The sequence below is a fragment of the Gracilinanus agilis genome, chromosome 3 (genome assembly GCF_016433145.1).
Source record: "Gracilinanus agilis isolate LMUSP501 chromosome 3, AgileGrace, whole genome shotgun sequence".
In the NCBI taxonomy this organism is placed as follows: domain Eukaryota; kingdom Metazoa; phylum Chordata; class Mammalia; order Didelphimorphia; family Didelphidae; genus Gracilinanus; species Gracilinanus agilis.
This window is the reverse complement of record NC_058132.1, coordinates 22,750,841-22,763,246: the sequence shown is the minus strand read 5'-3', so window position 1 is coordinate 22,763,246 and position 12,406 is coordinate 22,750,841. Positions and strand designations below refer to the sequence as shown.

The 12,406-nt window shown below is 42.7% G+C and overlaps 1 pseudogene; it reads right to left on the bottom strand.

Annotated features, from left to right (window-relative positions):
- Positions 1-1,562: 1,562 nt before the first annotated feature.
- Positions 1,563-2,799, bottom strand: LOC123239949 (annotated as a pseudogene).
- Positions 2,800-12,406: the final 9,607 nt, after the last annotated feature.

Below are 12,406 nucleotides of genomic sequence, written 5' to 3'. Positions count from 1 at the left end.
TCCTTGTATGCAAATTGAAGGTGTTTTATCAGGGATCTCTAAAGCCCTTTCTAAGTCTCAGACCTGATTTCTACCATCAGTCTTTTCTTTTTTCCCTCCCTTCAGTGTCTTACCTAGCACACTGGCAGGTCCTTTCTGAATCAGGTCAATGGAGGGAGCTTAAAATGTATGACAGACCAAATTCTCAGATCCTCTTCAGAAACTGGGAAGATATATTGATAAATAGGCACAAGAATCCCTTCAAACATGCCCCCTTGAGTTCCCAGCAGGCCCTGGGAAAGACTAAGCAGTCACACCCTTACTTTGAGGACAGCTCAATGATCTGTGTCTCTCAGGAGGGCAGGGAGACCCTGCTGACCTCTGCCTCTTTCCTCCCCTTCAGCCTCCATCCTCAGCTGCTGGATCGAGCCAACGTCTGCTCAAGGTGTCACTGTTGTACCAAACCCACCCTATGGGACCGAAGGCAGCAGCATCACCTTGACTATGCAGGGGTTCTCAGGGACAGCTGCAGGCTCTACTTGGTACTATAAGTCAACAACAGCCCAGGAGCCCAGTGAGATTGAGATCCTCAACTACGATTCTAATAGTGGAGGGCAGACACTAGCTGATATCAGGCAGAGAGTGCTCACCTATGGCTCCCTGCTCATCCCCAGCCTCCTCCTCAGTGGCACTGGTCATTATGCTGCAGATATCGGCAATTCCAGTTTCCACATAATTAAATTAAAAGGAGCACAACTGACAGTGTATGGTCAGTGTTGTCCTTCCAATTGGCAGAGCAGTTTTCTAAAACCCTTCCTCTGTCTGGGGTTCGATTTTTCCCCTAAGTTCCTTTCTGAGGTAGCAGGAAAAAGCCAGAGCATGACCCATTCCCACAGGAAGGAGCCAGAGGAGGTGAGAATCCCCAAACTCATACCTTCCTCTTCATCAGTCCCAGAGAGCACAGGAGAGCTCAGAGGTCCCTGGCTGCTGAGGCCCCAAAGCCCCAGGGGATACAAGGGTGCCTATTCTCTCCAAGCTGAGTTCCCGGATCACCTGGCTAGTTATGTCCATGTGGGCTAGACTGCCTTGGCCACCCTGCACCAGGAGAAGTGTGTGTGTGTGTGTGTGTGTGTGTGTGTGTGTGTGTGTGATTAGCCACAGAGAAGATCTGGAGGTCCTGGTGTGTCAGGAATGAGGTGGACTGACAACAGCAGCTCTTTTTTTTTTCTTTTAGCACTGAAAGGGCTTTTAAAGCAAAGAACAGGGCCAGGTTTCTCCTTTCAAATGGAGAATTGACATTAAAATAGGCTGACAAATCATTGTTTCTCCCCTTGATTCCTCTGTTGCCCCCGCTGAGAGCCCTCAGAAATTGAGCCACATTTGAGTTACCCAACAGGAAAGGCAATCCAGCCGCCCCCTTCCCAGTTGTATTCTGATGACTAATGGCTTATCCAGCTGGCTCAGGGCTGCTCCCAGTGGCAGGAGGCAGTGACTGCGCTCTCAAGGAGAAGGGCTCCTGAGGATGCCACCAGTCAATGGGACCAACGCTGTGCTGGGGGCCAAAAAGGACTTGTGTGCTCTGTTCACTGTGTAGTTTCTGACCATTCTGGACAGGAGAGTCCGGAACCCCAGGCTCACTCCGTGGTGCCTCATGCCCCACTCACGCTGATGGTAAACAGAATAAAAATGGGGCCCATGATAATGGGACTAAAGATGACATGGAGAGTGGCGACGTGTAGGCGGCAGCATCCTGGGCTGGGTCGGTGTGGACATCTTCGTACTGAACAGGAGGCAGCACACCTCCCGCACACTCCCTCTTAAACCCAGGGGGCTCCTTTTGGAACGTGAAGTTAAATTCGCTCCTTGGCTCTTGTCTGTTCCCAACAATCTCTCTGTGCCAGAAAAGCAGACATCTGGAACCCTTTAAAGAGCTGGGCGTGGTCTCTGGAATGGCCTGATTCTTGGAGATTCCAGCTGGATTGGCTCATACATGTGGGACAGAGACCAGATCACATCTGCCGGAGACAGCGCAGCTTCTCCATAGACTCTGGCTGTAGGTGGAGGGGCACGTAGGCGTAGAGCCTGGAGCGCTTTCCATACAATCTGGTCCAGGGGGCAGCTGGGTAGCTCAGTGGATTGAGAGTCAGGCCTAGAGGCAGGAGGTCCTGGGTTCAAATCCGGCCTCAGACACTTCCCAGCTGTGTGACCCTGGGCAAGTCACTTGACCCCCATTGCCCACCCTTACCACTCTTCCACCTAGGAGCCAATACACAGAAGTTAAGGGTTTTAAAAAAAAAGAAAAAAGAGAAAAAAATCTGGTCCAAAAGGCGGCAGTGCCAGTGATGGTGCAGGCATTCTTACAAATCAGGGAAAAATTCTCTGTCCTCAGGATGAACAGTAGCCAAATATCCATGGGATGGTTTTCTCCAACAGCCTCTTCGGGGTCTTCTTTGTGCCTCTTGCCTTTCTTTTTCTGGACATAGTTTGGACATAGTTTGCTCATGGGTGCTCTCCTCTTGGGCATCCCTCTCATCACTGCTGTCACACGGCTCCCCAGCCCCAGAGAAAACTCTTTTGGGTACCTGGGAGGTTTCCAAGCCACACAAGGATTTCACTTCCTGCTGAATCGCATTGGCAGCAGCTTTTTTGACTCTTCCGGACTTCATGACTGCCAGATCTGAGTTGGCATAATGTGCCACAATCACTTGGCTAAAGCAGGTATTGTGGACCTGGAACGCGACTCCTTTCACTCTCTTGGGCATGGCGGTGGACTCCCAGGTGGAGATAGCCATGGCCTAGTGGGCCAGGCCCCCTGGTCATGTCTTGAGCTGGCAGGAAGACGAAGGGAAGCTGCGACCACCTCCTCCTGGCTCTGCATCCATCCCACAACCCAACAACAGCAGTTCTGCCTTACTTTTGATCAGGGCTCAGAATGGCATCTGGCCCCCACCAGTTGTGCCTGAGGTAGGACATTTGTTCCTGAAGTTTTTTCCCTTTTCCAAGACATTTAAATGTCTATGAGGCAAGCAGAGCATTGTTGATTAATGGAATAGTCACTGACATTCCCTTACCAGCTGGCCCCAGTAGAGCTTAAGTCCAGACTACCTACCATCCAGCAGGCAGATGCCTGTCTGCCATAGTGCCTAGGACCATCTGGAGGCCTGTTCATCCTGAAGCTCCCTATGTTGTGAGGCGGAAGATCCTACTATACACAGGGATACCAGCAGGAATGAATTATCTCCATTTTTTTCTTTCTTTCTTCCTTCCTTCATTCCTCCCTCCCTTCTGTCCTTCCTTCCTTCCTTCCTTCTTTCCTTCCTTCCTTCCTTCCTCCCTCCCTCCCTCCCTCTCTCTCTCTCTCTTTCTCTCTCTCTCTCTTTCTCTCTCTCTCTCTTTCTCTCTCTCTCTTTCTTTCTTTCTTTCTTTCTTTCTTTCTTTCTTTCATAACCCATATCTTCTGTTTTAGGATCAATAGTAAGTCTTGGTTTCAAGGCAAAAGACCTATAAGTACTGGGCAATGGGCATTAAGTGACATATTCAGAGTCCCATAGCTAGGAAGTATCTGAGGACAGATTTGAACACAGAACTTCCCATTTCCAACCATGTCTCTATCCACTGAGCCACTTAGCTGCTCCTGTTCCATCTTCTAGAGGAAAGACTAAGACAGAAGTTCACAGGTTCTCTTCTTCCCTGAAGGAATGGACTAGGGCAGATGTTCAGAGCTCCTTCTGAGGTCCTAGTTGGAGGAGGAAAAGACAAATTCAGCACAACAAAGCGAGTAAAGAGGTCTTTTGGGCCTCCAAGGCAGAGCAACTTTCCTCAAAAGGAACATTTTTCAGTTGAGGAAGAGGTCGACAGTAGCTAGCATATGCCCAGAGGTATACAAAGTCATAAATGTAGCATATTTCATTGGATTCTCGCAAAGACCCTATGATGATGATGCATTTTTTCTTAATGAAGAAAATGAAGCTGAAAGAGGTAAATTCACTTGACCAGAGTCACACAATTAATAAGTACCTGAGGCAGAATTAAAATTTAGGCCTTTCTAAGTAGGGGTGCTTTGAGTTCTTGACTGATGGAGTTAAAGGATGCTGATTGATTTCATTAAAATAGACAAAGAGAGAGAATTCTACCTTCACACAATAATTGCTTTAATTTCTTCTAAGTTGGTTGTGATTTCACATTTTTAATTTTTGATTCTGGCAATTTAGTTTTTCTTTCTTTTTTAAACCAATTTAACCAATGCCTTATCTATTTTATTTATTTTTTTCAAAAAACCAATTCCTTCTCTTATTTATCAGTTCAATTGTTTTATTACTTTCAATTTTATTAAAACCTCCCTTCAATTTCAGGATTTCCAATTTGGTGTTTAATTGGAGATTTTCCATTTGTTCTTTTCCTAGTTCTTTTTTTAGTTGTGTACCCAATACATCAATCTATTCTTTCTCTGCTTTATTGATATAAGCATTTGTAGATATAAATCTCCCCCTTAGTACTGCTTTGGTTGCATCCCATAAATTTTGATATATCATCTCATCATTGTCATTTTCTTTAATGAAATTGACAATTTGTTCTTTGATCAAATCTTCCTCTAGGATAATATTAGTTTTTAATTAACTTTTAGTCTTTCTCTCTGTTGTCCTTTGTTGAATGCAATTTTTATTGTGTTGTGGTTTGATTTAATATTACTATTTTTCTACACTTGGATGTGAACTTTTTATTCCCTATTAAGTGGTCAGTTTTTGAGAAGGTGCCATGCACTGCTAAGAAAAAGGTATTTTCCTTTCTATTCCTAGTTAGTTTTCTCCAGAGGCCTTTCATATCCAATTTTTTTCTGATATTATATTTAACTCCTTAACTTCTTTCTTGTTTATTTTTGGTTGGATTTATCAACTTCTGAGAGGGGAAGGTTGAGGTCCCCCAATAGTAATATTTTACTATATTTCCTCCTATAACTCAGATAATTTTTCCTTCAGGAATCTAGATACTATGGCATTTATATTTACTATTGTTACTGTTTCATTGTCTATGGTATCTTTTATTGTGAGGTAATTTCCTTATCTCTTTTGATTAGATGAATTTTTATTCTGCTTTGTCTGAGATCATGATTGCCACCTCTGCTTTTTTTTCTTACTTTAGATGAGGAATAGTAAATTCTACTCTAGCTCCTTACTTTTGCTCCATGTGTACTTCCCTGTTTGAAATGTGTTTCTTGTGGAGAGAATATTGTAGGATTCTGTTTTTTATTCCACTCTGCTATCCTTTTCCGTTTTATGAGTAAGATGTTTGAATCACTTTTGATGGACTTGATTCCTTGCTCATTTCTCCTCCCATGTCAAAGAGTCACTTAGGCTACCCTGAAGGCCTGAACTAAACAGGATTCCTAGGCTACTCTGGAGTAAAGCTGAGAATCTCAAACAAGTTTACAACCAACTCAATCCATTCATGGGAGAGAATAGTGCCAACATCTGCTTCATAGGGATCAAATATAAAACAGCTGCCTCTCTTATCTCTGGTTTCAGATTGAGTTTTCTGCTGCAGATCTCCTTCTGTCCTCCAGGTGGTACTAGCAGGACATAGAGGACTCTGTGGCTCATTAATTGAAGAAATTTTGTTTTCTCTCCTGTAAAGTGATTGGACTAGAACATCTCTATGGTCCATTCCAGATTTAATTGCTATGTTCCTATGAGTTTGCTTTCCCTTGAGGACTTCCACTTTGTCCTACCAATACTTCTTTCTGTCACCCAAACCTTTTTGACCTCTGACTGCTTTTGGAGGACACTAGCAATAGGAAGGATCAGGATTGGAGAGAAACTTGAGCTGAATTTAGTGGTAAGGGGAGATGCAGGTAAGAGGAAACACCTTCTAGTCATGGGAGACAGTCTGAAGAAAGGTATAGAGATGGAAGATGGAATGTTACATATTTGGAAAAGTAAAGAGGCTAGTTATGTTGAACTTTTGAGTTATAAGGTGTCACAAATCTGGAAACACTGACCTGAATTACTGGGTAAGCTCTTTCCAAGGAGCAGGGGATAGTGACTAAAAAGTTGACCTTGAAGTCAGAAGAATCTCAAGTTTGTCTTCTTACATATAGTGGCCTTGGGCATATGGATAATCCTTTAGGTTTTCAATCCCTAGAAAACTCTGGGACCATAAGTTTCCTGTTAGCATTGAGATTGGGAGTTATACCAATAAAATCCAAATAAACAAGCAGGGTGGTTGTTTCTCTTTCAGGCAACAGGGAGTCAGTCACTAAGCCTTGTTGTTCCAGGAAATGACATGGTCAAACCTGTGCTTTAGCAACTTGTTTGCCAGTTATGTGTGGAGGGGGGAGGCAGGAAGTTGAGGCAACAGTGAAGAGTTTGTCCCAAGAGTCAAAGAATGAGTTGATAATGACTGCAACTAGATTTCTGAGGCGATTGAGTGGAGAGATGGGAGTTGACATCTCTTTAGTAGAAAGCTTTCTTTACATCACTCCTCAACTTACCCTTCTCCAAATCCTATCTCTTGTTTCTAATTAAGCCCTCTAGGACCAAGTGGGGTAAATTTAATCTGTCCTCCATATGATCCTCCTCCAAAGACCATTATCAGGTCCCCTTTTACTAGTACATCACCTTCCACATCTTCTCTTCACTATGATGGCCCCCAACCTGATGACCCCACAATGCTAGTGAATGACCACTCTTCTTTCTACCCTCCTTCGGACACTAGCTCATCAATATTCTCTAGTGACCATCCAACCTTTCAGGTACATCAAAGTGCCTAAGGCTCAGGTCCAGGAAGCATCTGCAAGATACACAGTGTCCTCATACAGGATGGTGCCCTCACATGTAGGGACAGAAACCCAGGTAGTAGGTTTCTTTGATGTATCCTAAGCCTGAATTCCATGAGGGATGATGTCTCCTGCCCCATTTCCATCTCTACCCCAGTGAAAAGATGAAGAGGACACAGATTAAATTCTTCTTCCCCATCTGCTTCTTAGAATGTCAGTCAATAATCATGTGTCATATGCCTCCTATGTGTGAGGCTCTGTGTTAAAAATTGAGCATCCAAAGAAAAGTTAAAGAAAATCTTCTCACAAGGAGCTTGTCCTCTAAAGGGTGAAACAACTTTCAAGCAACTATGTATGAATAAGATGTAGAACAAATAATTTGGAGAGAATACATTAGAATTAGGAGGAATGAGGAGAGGTTTCTTGTGGAAATAAAATGTTAGCTGGCATTGCAAAGAAGCCAGAGAAGCCAGAAGGTAAATATGAGGTGGAAGAACCATAGAAACAAGGGGGACAGCTAGGGGAAATGCCTAGTATAGACACTCTCTTATCTAGGGTTCTGAAGTCCTGGGGAGGTATGATTTCATGATGGTATCTCCACACTCATAATTGTTACACTTTTAAATCTTTGCTTCTGAGAACCTCAAGTTCTGTTTAGTTCTAGATGGCCCCAATCATATTACCTCTACTCATCTCTGAATCTACCTTGATATTAAGAACAGAGAAGTCATAGAAGAATGCAAACTCAGTGAGGGCAAGGAATATTTCCTTTTAATCACAATACCTTCCTATGATACTTCATTGAAGTCTGGAAAATGACCCTGGAGACCCAAAGGCTCTGCCAGTGGGATGACAATCACGGGAGGTTTTACCATTCTTAAATGGCTTCCAAATAAAGCCCTCACAACAGGTTACATCAGATTATTGGAGACAGATATCACTAAGTATAGTGAGGCTCACTACCAGTAGGTTGGCCACTTGGGGATGAGTGAAGCCAGATATCCTGAGGCCCTAACTATTTGCTGATTTCCTTGGTTGGTGCTTTTGTTTACTGTGCTTGGTTGCTGAATGGATCTTCTCTGGAAGGTTATCTATGTTGGACCTTAAGAAAAAAAAGTAGGAGGGAATAATACTCCTAAGCAGAGTAAGAGAGCTCCCTGGGCTAGAACAAACATTTGTAGCGGAGCCATGCCTTACCTTTGGATGTCCTAAGGCTTCATGTTTCCTCCCCAGGTCTCTAGACTTCTTATCCCTCTCTGAGGTCTTTGGCTTAAGGAGATCACTTTCTCCTTCCCAGACTTAATTCCTTCTCCTGTAAGGTCTATTCTCCCATTCATGCTATGTCTGTCCCACAGTCCTGTCCCAAAGTCTTTTCTGCCTAAACTGACTTTTCTTTCTCTTACCCATTAAGAAACTAATGACACCTCTTCCTCAGAATCCCTTTGACTCTGTTGCCAGACCTCTCTCCCTAACCTTGTTATCTCTCTATTCTTTCTTTTTTCCCTAAAACTTGTCTTTTCTTTTGTTTGGGAGGCTGTGCAAAGTATAGGTCTCATCCCACTCTCCCCTAAAATAGGGAACTGATGACCATTTCCCATCTTCTTGAGTCTAGACTCAGTCCTCTCTCAACTGAACCACCTAGCAGCAGAGTAGGGGATAGAGAGGAAGAAGATGCTTTCTTTGTGTTCTCAACATAAAGGAGGAAATTCTAGTTTGCACCATACCCTATTTCCATTTCCCAGTCTTGTTGGACCATCCCAGAAGTCACAATGAAATACATGAGGAAAGGCCAGAGCACTCTGGCCTGGCCTAATAGGAAAAGGGATCCTTGGTAGTCTGGTCCTGGAATCTCCAAATAGATATCAAAGCACCATGTCTCTGCCCCACAATTCTCTGGTCATTTAGGAGTCTAAATTTTGTCTCTATTCAAGGAGAAAAATAAGGAAGGAGATGAAGTGTCAATACCAGTCAATCATAAGTCATACTGAGTGACCCATGTTCCCCTTGGGCACAAAATCACTTCTCTATGGACAGTGGGAGGGATCTATTCAGGGGAAGGGCTCCCTGGGTGAGACTGGAAATCACAACAGCTGGGAGTAAAAGAAAAAGGAGAAGAGAAGAAGGTGAAAGTCAGAAACCAAGCCCTTGTCCTGTGAACCTCATATGATTCTTGCTGTGAGAACTCCAGTCCTGAAAAGAGAGACTTCAGGCACCCAGAGAAGAAGAAGGCATAGCACGAATAGCTCTGGGCTCCCAGACAGGAGACCAGAAGAGGTACCTCTAGGAACTACACTTGGGAACTATAAAAGAAAGACACAGCTCATGGGGGCAGTGAAGAGATTCCTGGGAAGGAGAGATGTGGTCACATGCAGTGGGCAGCATAGATTACTGGAGAGCCCTTCAGAAGTTCCCCACAGTGGAGGCAGCCCTTGTAAGAGGCTTATGATCATAAGTAAGGCAGCAAATCTGTTGGGACTCAGGAGAGGAGAGAGAGCTTGGGGGATTCTGGCCCTGATAGAAACAAGTGAATAAATAGTAAGATTATCAGGAGGGAGATCAGGCCTAAAGAATCTGCCCCAGAGACAGTCTAGTCTCTGCAGCCCTGACTAAAAGAGTCCTCCTAGAGCCTGGGACAGAGAGGAAAGTAGCAGCTCAGGACCTTCAATTCACATCCCTGACACTCAGGATAGAATCCAGCTCAGGAGCTGCAGAGGCTGAGAGTTTTTTACAATTAGAGGAGACCCGGATTTGGAGTCCTGCTTTTGGTACTTACTAGCTGTGTGACCACTGACAGCTCACTTACCTCTCTTAACTTGTGTTTATCTGGAACACCACCTTCCTGTCTAGCTGTTTGGGACTGACATTCTGTCAGTCCTCAAATCCCCCATGGTTTAATGAGAAATGTTCTCCCTGAGTTTGGAGCCACAAGATCCAGGTTCAAATGTTGCTTTCACTCTTGAGTATTGAATATCAATTACATCAATTCATTTATCTGAGCCTCACTTTCCTTATCCATAATTAAGGGTGCTTGATTCAGAGATCTCTAACATCCCATCCATAATCAAGAGTGATTTTTCAATATGAGCATTTTAAAATATGATTATGGATGACTTTGATTCCTTCATCTGAAAATGTCTTGCTCATATCCTTTGACCATTTGTCAATTGTGTAATGATTTGTATTTGTATAAATTCGACTTAATTCTCTATAAATTTGAGAAAGAAGACCTTTGTCAGAGAAGTTTGCTATAAAATTTCCCCACAGTTTGTTGTTTCCCTTCTAATCTTGTTTCTATTGGTTTTCTTTGGACAAAAGCCTTTTAATTTCATATAATCAAAATGATTTGTTGTACATCTTCTAATGCTCTTCATCTCTTCCTTGGATGTTACTACTTCTCCCTGTAGACTGGGAAACTGAGGTGAGAGGCAGCAAACTAATTACCCTATTAAGAAGACATAGCTTACTGGAAATGAAATCCTGTAAGACAAATGAATCATATTAAAATGGCAAGGAATGAATCGCTAAGAATGAAGCACTCATGGTAGTCACTATGGATGTATTTCTGGCAATATGCTGTGTGCAAGCTACTGGACTAAGCACTTTAGAGACAACCGATCCCCAGAATCAAACCTGAGAGGTAGATGGGCTTGATTAAAAGAAGTTTATTTAATTTCTATTATAACAGACAACAGAAGAGTAAAGGATGGTTAACTATTGTCTTCTAAGACAGTTGATTTCATTTAAATCTTATTCTTTAAAATAAGGGGAAAAAGTCTGACTTTTCACTTTACAAATGAATAGAGCTGCATCTTTGTTCTATATTTTTTCATATTTGTCAATTATTTCCATATTGTTCTAACATATTTGAGGGATGCCTCATGGCAATATGCCTGAGCATATTACATTTACTAGCAAGAGGATAGCCAGGTTAGGAAGCTGTGTCTCATTATCTTAACTTGGTGTAAAGGTATTTTTCCACAAATTAGCAAGGTCTTCCCCACGGTTTAGTGGGAAATGCCCTCCTTGGGTTTGGAGCCAGAAGATCCAAGTTCAAATGCTGCCTTTGCTATTTGTTATTTTATATCAGTCACATCAACTGATCTAGGCCTCAGTTTCTTTATCAATAAATTGTGAGCATTTGATTCAGAGTTCCTGAAGATTTGAAGATCTGATTTGTCTCCTTGGTCACACCATTTTATGGATTCATTTCTCCCTTCAATGTCTTGCCTGCCACACTGACAGGTGCTTTCTGAATCAAGCCCATGGAGGGAGTTTAAAATGAGTCACAAAACAAATTCTCTGATTTCTGCAGAGGCTAAGATAGACAGACTGATGGATAAGCACAGGAATCCTCCTAAACATATTGGAATGTGATGATTTTGTGATGGAAGTCAAAGTTACTGCAGCATTGAGAGTCTAAGGAGGAGGGCAGTAAAATGTAGCCATGAGGCAGCTGTGGGGGAATGAGCCACTCAGGCTGGAGCTAGAGAGAATGCTTGCTCTCTCTACTTTTGGTTGGCTCCAATAGCTGTGAGATTCTAAGACGGTTTTTAAATAAAATATCCAGAATGAGGGGGGTAACTGATATGTTGGTTCCAGAATGTTCCATTAGAAAAATTTGTTACACACCTGCCTTGTGCAAGGCTTTGTACGTAATTCAGAACAAGAAGCACAAGACTGAGGAGGGCAGCCTGTAGCTTACTATCAAGAAGAATTTCTAAATATACTGTGTAAGTAATGAGCTCTCTATCCCTAGAAGTCCATGACCAAAAGGATGGAGAAATGTAGTTTCCATGATAGTGAAGTAGACTAAATAGGTTAAAGAATAAAGTAGAATCAAAGTAGATTAATCCATTCCTGCATTTTTTAAGAAACTGACCTAGGCCCTCGAGGTGGGCAAACAACCTAGGCAAGTGAAGGGTCAGAGTCATTAATTCCCCCTGTAGATATCAAAAGGACAACAGTACAGGGGCAGCTGGGTAGCTCAGTGGACTGAGTGTCAGGCCTAGAGACGGGAGGTCCTAGGTTCAAATCTGACCTCAGACACTTCCCAGCTGTGTGACCCTGGGCAAGTCACTTGACTCCCATTGCCCATCCTTACCACTCTTCCACCGAGGAGCCAATACACAGAAGTTAAGGGTTTAAAAAAAATAAAAATAAAGACCTTTGAAATCATGAAAAAAAAGGATACCAGTACAAACAAATGGGTCAGGATGGAATAAAAGAGAAACAACTCATAGTTAACTGGGGATGAGTGTTTAGTTACAAAAAATAGGTCAGGATAGAATGTAGAGTAAACATATAGCTAATTAAGGTTGAGTATTTACGTATATGTGAAGAATATCCTAATTGTCACCCACTTATCACTATCAATGTTTTGTGATGAGTTTTGACTTGACAAATAAGAAGCTGGATGTGAAAGGGAATAGCCTTGCATCTTGTATCCTATATAAGGTACCTTGTCATGATAACCGATACAGCTTCCACTAGGGAAGACTGTCCCAGCTGGTAGATTTCTTTTCTTTTCTTCTTTTAATCAATAAATAATGGTTCCAATTATTGAATTTCTGGGTGTCTGGACACGTGTTATGAAGTACCCCACTTAAATAGAGCAAATGGAATTACATCTGGTTGAATCACACTGACCTAAGTAGA